The sequence below is a fragment of the Triticum aestivum genome, chromosome 2D (genome assembly GCF_018294505.1).
Source record: "Triticum aestivum cultivar Chinese Spring chromosome 2D, IWGSC CS RefSeq v2.1, whole genome shotgun sequence".
NCBI lineage: Eukaryota > Viridiplantae > Streptophyta > Magnoliopsida > Poales > Poaceae > Triticum > Triticum aestivum.
The window spans coordinates 237,707,730-237,716,450 of record NC_057799.1 but is presented as its reverse complement, the minus strand read 5'-3'; positions in this window follow the sequence as shown (position 1 = coordinate 237,716,450).

Below are 8,721 nucleotides of genomic sequence, written 5' to 3'. Positions count from 1 at the left end.
ACACCTGTTGTTCTTTGTTGACACGAGAAAAATTTGAAAGCAATAAGAGACAATGGATATCGTTTCTTCCCCAAAGGAGGTAGTTCCCTACCGAAATCCATCATGCTTGTTGTCAGAAGCTCCGGTTTTTTAGAAGCATATACCCAAACCTGCCCCAAATGGGACAATAAATTTACCACGGCATGTTGATGCCGCTCCATGATAGCATGCCAAGTTTCATGAATTTCAAACGAGATTTGGATTTACTAGAATTTAAAAACCAGGCATCTCAATGTTTTGCCGGCAATCAACGGTTCCCTGGTGTTTGAAATTCATTCCCATTTCTTGCGTTGGACATAAGCATGCACCCAAGAACACAGATTAGATTTTTCAACCAATTGATATGCACTGGAGCATGTGCATGTAGTTCAAAGTTGAATTATGCACATAAATGCATTGAAACTCAGTAAATGCATAAAAATGTCCAAACGAACCTCGAAAAATCACAAAAATTCACACAACACTCCTATTCTTCTATGTTGACATGAGAAAAAAATTGAAAGCAATAAGAGGCAATGGATATCGTTTCGTCCCAAAAGGTGGAGCGTTCCCTACGGAAAACCATCATGCTTGTTGTGAGAAGCTCCGGTTTGTGAGAAGCATATACCCAAAGCTGCCCCAAATGGGACAAATTTTTACCACGGCATGTTGATGCCGCTCCATGATAGCATGCCAAGTTTCATGAATTTCAGAAGAGTTTTGTTTTACTAGAATTTAAAACCAGGCACCTCAATGTTTTGCCGGCAATCAACGGTGCCCTAGTGTTTGAAATTCATTCTCATTTCTTGCGTGGGACCTAAGCATGCAGCCAAGGACACAGATTTGATTTTTCAACCAATTTATATGCACTGGAGCATGTTCATGTAGTTCAAATTTGAATTATGCACAGAAATGAATTAAACTAAGTTAATGCATAAAAATGTCCAAACGAACCCGGAAAAATCAAAAAATTCACACAATACTCCTGTTGTTCTATATTGACACGAGAAAAAAATTGAAAGCAATAAGAGGCAATGGATATCGTTTCGTCCCCAAAGGTGGGACGTTCCCTACCAAAAACCATCATGCTTGTTGTGAGAAGCTCCGGTTTGTGAGAAGCATATACCCAAACCTGCACCAAATGGGACAAAATTTGTACCACGGCATGTTGATGCCGCTCCATGATAGCGTGCACAGTTTCATGAATTTCAGACGAGTTTTGGATCTACTAGAATTTAAAAACCAGGCATCTCAATGTTTTGCCGGCAATCAATGATGCCCTGGTGTTTGAAATTCATTCCCATTTCTTGCATGGGACCTAAGCATGCAGCCAAGGACAAATATTTGATTTTTCAACCAATTTATATGCACTGGAGCATGTGCAGGTAGTTCAAATTTGAATTATGCACATAAATGCATTGAAAACTTAGTTAATGCATAAAAATGTCCAAACGAACCCCGAAAAATCACAAAAATTCACACAACACTCCTGTTGTTCTATATTGACACGAGAAAAAAATTGAAAGCAATAAGAGGCAATGGATATCGTTTCGTCCCCAAAGGTGGGACGTTCCCTACCAAAAACCATCATGCTTGTTGTGAGAAGCTCCGGTTTGTGAGAAGCATATACCCAAACCTGCACCAAATGGGACAAAATTTGTACCACGGCATGTTGATGCCGCTCCATGATAGCGTGCACAGTTTCATGAATTTCAGACGAGTTTTGGATTTACTAGAATTTAAAAACCAGGCATCTCAATGTTTTGCCGGCAATCAATGATGCCCTGGTGTTTGAAATTCATTCCCATTTCTTGCATGGGACCTAAGCATGCAGCCAAGGACAAATATTTGATTTTTCAACCAATTTATATGCACTGGAGCATGTGCAGGTAGTTCAAATTTGAATTATGCACAGAAATGCATTGAAAACTCAGTTAATGCATAAAAATGTCCAAACGAACCCCCGAAAAATCACAAAAATTAACACAACACTCATGGTGTTCTATGTTGACACAAGGAAAATTTTGAAAGCAATAAGAGGCAATGGATATTGTTTCGTCCCCAAAGGTGGGACATTCCATACTGAAAACCATCATGCTTGTTGTGAGAAGCTCAGGTTTGTGAGAAGCATATACCCAAACCTGCCCCAAATGGGGTAAAAGTTTGACCACGTCATGCTGATGCCGCTCCATGATAGCATGCCAAGTTTCATGAATTTCAGACGAGTTTTGGATTTACTAGAATTTAAAAACCAGGCATCTAAATGTTTTGCCGGCAATCAATGATGCCCTGGTGTTTGAAATTCATTCCCATTTCTTGCATGGGACCTAAGCATGCAGCCAAGGACAAATATTTGATTTTTCAACCAATTTATATGCACTGGAGCATGTGCAGGTAGTTCAAATTTGAATTATGCACATAAATGCATTGAAAACTTAGTTAATGCATAAAAATGTCCAAACGAACCCCGAAAAATCACAAAAATTCACACAACACTCCTGTTGTTCTATATTGACACGAGAAAAAAATTGAAAGCAATAAGAGGCAATGGATATCGTTTCGTCCCCAAAGGTGGGACGTTCCCTACCAAAAACCATCATGCTTGTTGTGAGAAGCTCCGGTTTGTGAGAAGCATATACCCAAACCTGCACCAAATGGGACAAAATTTGTACCACGGCATGTTGATGCCGCTCCATGATAGCGTGCACAGTTTCATGAATTTCAGACGAGTTTTGGATTTACTAGAATTTAAAAACCAGGCATCTCAATGTTTTGCCGGCAAACAACGCTGCCCTGGTGTTTGAAATTCATTCCCATTTCTTGCATGGGACCTAAGCATGCAGCCAAGGACACATATTTGATTTTTCAACCAATTTATATGCACTGGAGCATGTGCTGGTAGTTCAAATTTGAATTATGCACATAAATGCATTGAAAACTCAGTTAATGCATAAAAATGTCCAAACGAACCCCGAAAAATCACAAAAATTCACACAACACTCATGGTGTTCTATGTTGACACAAGGAAAATTTTGAAAGCAATTAGAGGCAATGGATATCGTTTCGTCCCCAAAGGTGGGACATTCCATACTGAAAACCATCATGCTTGTTGTGAGAAGCTCTGGTTTTTGAGAAGCATATACCCAAACCTGCCCCAAATGGGACTAAACTTGTACCACGGCATGTTGATGCCGCTCCATGATAGCATGCCAAGTTTCATGAAATTCAGACGAGTTTTGGATTTACAAGAATTTAAAAACCAAGCATCTCAATGTTTTGCCGGCAATCAATGGTGCCCTGGTGTTTGAAATTCATTCCCATTTCTTGCATAGGACCTAAGCATGTAGACAAGGAGACATATTTGATTTTTCATCCAATTTATATGCACTGGAGCATGTGCATGTAGTTCAAATTTGAATTATGCACATAAATGCATTGAAAACTCAGTTAATGCATAAAAATGTCCAAACAAACCCCGAAAATTCAAAAAATTCACACAACACACCTATTGTTCTATGTTGACACAAGAAAAATTTTGAAAGCAATAAGAGGCAATGGATATCGTTTCGTTCCCAAAGGTGGGACGTTCCCTAACGAAAACCATCATGCTTGTTATGAGAAGCTCCGGTTTGTGAGAAGCATATACCACAACCTGCCCCAAATGGGACAATAAATTTACCACGGCATGTTGATGCCGCTCCATGATAGCATGCCAAGTTTCATGAATTTCAAACGAGTTTTGGATTTACTAGAATTTAAAAACCAGGCATCTCAATGTTTTGCCGGCAATCAACGGTGCCCTGGTGTTCGAAATTCATTCCCATTTCTTGCGCTGGACCTAAGCAGGCACCCAAGAACACAGATTAGATTTTTCAACCAATTTATATGCACTGGAGCATGTGCATGTAGTTCAAAGTTGAATTATGCACATAAATGCATTGAAAACTCTGTTAATGCATAAAAATGTCCAAACGAACCTCAAAAAATCACAAAAATTCACACAACACTCCTATTGTTCTATGTTGACACGAGAAAAAATTTGAAAGCAATAAGAGGCAATGGATATCGGTTTGTCCCCAAAGGTGGCACATTCGCTACCGAAAACCATCATGCTTGTTGTGAGAAGCTCCGGTTTGTGAGAAGCATATACCACAACCTGCCCCAAATGGGACAATAAATTTACCACGGCATGTTGATGCCGCTCCATGATAGCATGCCAAGTTTCATGAATTTCAAACGAGTTTTGGATTTACTAGAATTTAAAACCAGGCACCTCAATGTTTTGCCAGCAATCAACGGTGCCCTAGTGTTTGAAATTCATTCCCATTTCTTGCGTGGGACCTAAGCATGCAGCCAAGGACACAGATTTGATTTTTCAACCAATTTATATGCACTGGAGCATGTGCATGTAGTTCAAATTTGAATTATGCACAGAAACGCATTGAAAACTCAGTTAATGCATAAAAATGTCCAAACGAACCCCGAAAAATCAAAAAATTCACACAACACTCTTGTTGTTCTATGTTGACACGAGAAAAAAATTGAAAGCAATAAGAGGCAATGGATATCGTTTCGTCCCCAAAGGTGGGACGTTCCCTACCGAAAACCATCATGCTTGTTGTGAGAAGCTCCAGTTTCTGAGAAGCATATACCCAAACCTGCACCAAATGGGTCAAAATTTGTACCACGGCATGTTGAAGCCGCTCCATGATAGCGTGCACAGTTTCATGAATTTCAGACGAGTTTTGGATTTACTAGAATTTAAAAACCAGGCATCTCAATGTTTTGCCGGCAATCGTTGATGCCCTGGTGTTTGAAATTCATTCCCATTTCTTGCATGGGATCTAAGCATGCAGCCAAGGACACATATTTGATTTTTCAACCAATTTATATGCACTAGAGCATGTGCAGGTAGTTCAAAATTGAATTATGCACATAAATGCATTGAAAACTCAGTTAATGCATAAAAATGTCCAAACGAACCCCGAAAAATCACAAAAAATTCACACAACACTCACGGTGTTCTATCTTGACAGAAGGAAAATTTTGAAAGCAATAAGAGGCAATGGATATTGTTTTGTCCCCAAAGGTGGGACATTCCATACTGAAAACCATCATGCTTGTTGTGAGAAGCTCAGGTTTGTGAGAAGCATATACCCAAACCTGCCCCAAATGGGGTAAAAGTTTGACCACGTCATGCTGATGCCGCTCCATGATAGCATGCCAAGTTTCATGAATTTCAGACGAGTTTTGGATTTACTAGAATTTTAAAACCAGGCATCTCAATGTTTTGCCGGCAAACAACGCTGCCCTGGTGTTTGAAATTCATTCCCATTTCTTGCATGGGACCTAAGCATGCACCCAAGGACACAGATTTGATTTTTCAACCAATTTATATGCATTGGAGTATGTGCATGTAGTTCAGATTTCAATTATGCGCATAATATACCTGGAAAACCAAGTTAATGCAAAAAAATGTACAAACGAACACCAAAAAATCACAAAAATTCACACAACACTCCTGTTGTTCTTTGTTGACACGAGAAAAAATGTGAAAGCAATAAGAGGCAATGGATATCGTTTCGTCCCCAAAGGTGGCACGTTCCCTATCGAAAACCATCATGCTTGTTGTGAGAAGCTCTGGTTTGTGAGAAGCATATACCCAAACCTGCCCCAAATGGGACAAAAAAAATTACCATGGCATGTTGATCCACGCTCCATGATAGCATGCCAAGTTTCATGAATTTCAAACGAGTTTTAGCTTTACTTGAATTTAAAAACCAGGCATCTCAATGTTTTGCCCGCAATCAACGGTGCCCTTGTGTTTGAGATTCATTCCCATTTCTTGCATTGGACCTAAGTATGCACCCAAGAACACAGATTTGATTTTTCAACCAATTGATGTGCAGTGGAGCATGTGCACGTAGTTCAAATTTGAATTATGCACATAAATGCATTGAAAACTCAGTTAATGCATAAAAATGTCCAAACGAACCCCGAAAAATCACAAAAAATCACACAACACTCCTGTTGTTCTATGTTAACACGAGAAAAAAATTGAAAGCAATAAGAGGCAATGGATATCGTTTCGTCCCCAATGGTGGGCCGTTCCCTACTGAAAACCATCATGCTTGTTGTGAGAAGCTCTGGTTTGTGAGAAGCATATACCCAAACCTGCCCCAAATGGGACTAAACTTGTACCACGACATGTTGATGCTGCTCCATGATAGCATGCCAAGTTTCATGAAATTCAGACGAGTTTTGCATTTACTAGAATTTAAAAACCAGGCATCTCCATGTTTTGCCGGCAATCAATGGTGCCCTGGCGTTTGAAATTCATTCCCATTTCTTGCATAGGACCTAAGCATGTAGACAAGGAGACAGATTTGATTTTTCATCCAATTTATATGCACTGGAGCATGTGCATGTAGTTCAAATTTGAATTATGCACATAAATGCATTGAAAACTCAGTTAATGCATAAAAATGTCCAAACAAACCCCGAAAAATCAAAAAATTCACACAACACACCTATTGTTCTATTTTGACACAAGAAAAAATTTGAAAGCAATAAGAGGCAATGGATATCGTTTCGTCCCCAAAGGTGGGACGTTCCCTACCGAAAACCATCATGCTTGTTATGAGAAGCTCCGGTTTGTGAGAAGCATATACCCAAACCTGCCCTAAATGGGGTAAAAAAATACCACGTCATGTTCATGCCGCTCCATGATAGCACGCCAAGTTTCATGAATTTCAGATGAGTTTTGGATTTACTAGAATTTAAAAACTAGGCATCGCAATGTTTTGCCGGTAATCAATGGTGCCCTGGTGTTTGAAATTCATTCCCATTTCTTGCATGGGACCTAAGCATGCACCCGAGGACACATATTTGTTTTTCAACAAATTTATATGCATTAGAGCATGTGCATGTAGTTCAAATTTGAATTATGCGCATAAAATGCCTGGAAAACCAAGTTAATGCATAAAAATGTACAAACGAACGCCGAAAAATCACAAAATTCACACAACACTCCTGTTGTTCTTTGTTGACACGAGAAAAAATTTGAAAGCCATAAGAGGAAATGGATATCGTTTTGTCCCCAAAGGTGGCACATTCGCTACCGAAAACCATCATGCTTGTTGTGAGAAGCTCCGGTTTGTGAGAAGCATATACCCAACCCTGCCCCAAATGGGATAAAAAATTACCACGGCATGTTGATGCCGCTCCATGATAGCATGCCAAGTTTCATGAATTTCAAACGATTTTTGATTTACTAGAATTTAAAACCAGGCACCTCAATGTTTTGCCAGCAATCAACGGTGCCTTAGTGTTTGAAATTCATTCCCATTTCTTGCGTGGGACCTAAGCATGCAGCCAAGGACACAGATTTGATTTTTCAACCAATTTATATGCACTGGAGCATGTGCATGTAGTTCAAATTTGAATTATGCACAGAAATGCATTGAAAACTCAGTTAATGCATAAAAATGTCCAAACGAACCCCGAAAAATCAAAAAATTCACACAACACTCCTGTTGTTCTATGTTGACACGAGAAAAAAATTGAAAGCAATAAGAGGCAATGGATATCGTTTCGTCCCAAAAGGTGGAATGTTCCCTACGGAAAACCATCATGCTTGTTGTCAGAAGCTCCGGTTTGTGAGAAGCATATACCCAAAGCTGCCCCAAATGGGACAAATTTTTACCACGGCATGTTGATGCCGCTCCATAATAGCATGCCAAGTTTCATGAATTTCAGACGAGTTTTGTTTTACTAGAATTTAAAACCAGGCACCTCAATGTTTTGCCGGCAATCAACGGTGCCCTAGTGTTTGAAATTCATTCCCATTTCTTGCGTGGGACCTAAGCATGCAGCCAAGGACACAGATTTGATTTTTCAACCAATTTATATGCACTGGAGCATGTGCATGTAGTTCAAATTTGAATTATGCACAGAAATGCATTGAAAACTTAGTTAATGCATAAAAATGTCCAAACGAACCCCGAAAAATCAAAAAATTCACACAACACTCCTGTTGTTCTATGTTGACACGAGAAAAAAACTGCAAGCAATAAGAGGCAATGGATATCGTTTCGTCCCCAAAGGTGGGACGTTCCCTACCAAAAACCATCATGCTTGTTGTGAGAAGCTCCGGTTTCTGAGAAGCATATACCCAAACCTGCACCAAATGGGACAAAATTTGTACCACGGCATGTTGATGCCTCTCCATGATAGCGTGCACAGTTTCATGAATTTCAGACGAGTTTCGGATTTACTAGAATTTAAAAACCAGGCATCTCAATGTTTTGCCGGCAATCAATGATGCCCTGGTGTTTGAAATTCATTCCCATTTCTTGCATGGGACCTAAGCATGCAGCCAAGGACACATATTTGTTTTTTCAACCAATTTATATGCACTGGAGCATGTGCAGGTAGTTCAAATTTGAATTATGCACATAAATGCATTGAAAACTTAGTCAATGCATAAAAATGTCCAAACGAACGCCGAAAAATCACAAAAATTCACACAACACTCATGGTGTTCTATGTTGACACAAGGAAAATTTTGAAAGCTATAAGAAGCAATGGATATTGTTTCGTCCCCAAAGGTTGGACATTCCATACTGAAAACCATCATGCTTGTTGTGAGAAGCTCAGGTTTGTGAGAAGCATATACCCAAACCTGCCCCAAATGGGGTAAAA